Source organism: Triticum dicoccoides, chromosome 4B (genome assembly GCF_002162155.2).
Source record: "Triticum dicoccoides isolate Atlit2015 ecotype Zavitan chromosome 4B, WEW_v2.0, whole genome shotgun sequence".
NCBI lineage: Eukaryota > Viridiplantae > Streptophyta > Magnoliopsida > Poales > Poaceae > Triticum > Triticum dicoccoides.
Genome location: NC_041387.1, coordinates 436,439,579 through 436,440,164, shown reverse-complemented (window position 1 = coordinate 436,440,164; position 586 = coordinate 436,439,579).

Below are 586 nucleotides of genomic sequence, written 5' to 3'. Positions count from 1 at the left end.
GGCCCGCGGGCGGCAGGGTAGCCGGGCGCGGTGGTGGTGCGAGAAGGCGACGACAGGACTGGCAGAGGAGAGGCCGGGCCACGGGCGGGTGCGGTGCGCGGGCATGACGCGGTGAGCGCGCACACGGGACGGCGGGCATGGCGACGTCCAAGACGAGGAGGGGAAGAGGGGAGAGGAGCACGGGGAGGCGCTCACAGTGGCCGTAGGGGTTCGGGCAGTGGGTGTCGAGGAGGGAGACAGGGACGTCGTCGGCATCGAGGAGGCAGGCCGGTGGGGGAGGTCCGGCGAGGAGGATGGAGACGCGCGACGAGGTGGCGGTGACGTGGGCGACGCCGGCGAGGCGACGGGTGGGCGACGACCCGAGGCAGGGGCACGGCATCGATCTCGGGAGGGAGAGGCGCGGGAGGTCGTGGCGAAGCCCATGGCAGAGGGGCGATGCGGTTGGGATGGAGGGGCGCCAGCGGGGAAGGGGCCCGTCGCGGCAGTGCTGGCGGAGGCGGGCGCAGCCCGGCGACAGCGGGGCGGAGTCGGGCCCCGGCTTCGGGCTCGGGGGCAACGAGATCAGGGCGGCGTCGCCGATCTAGAT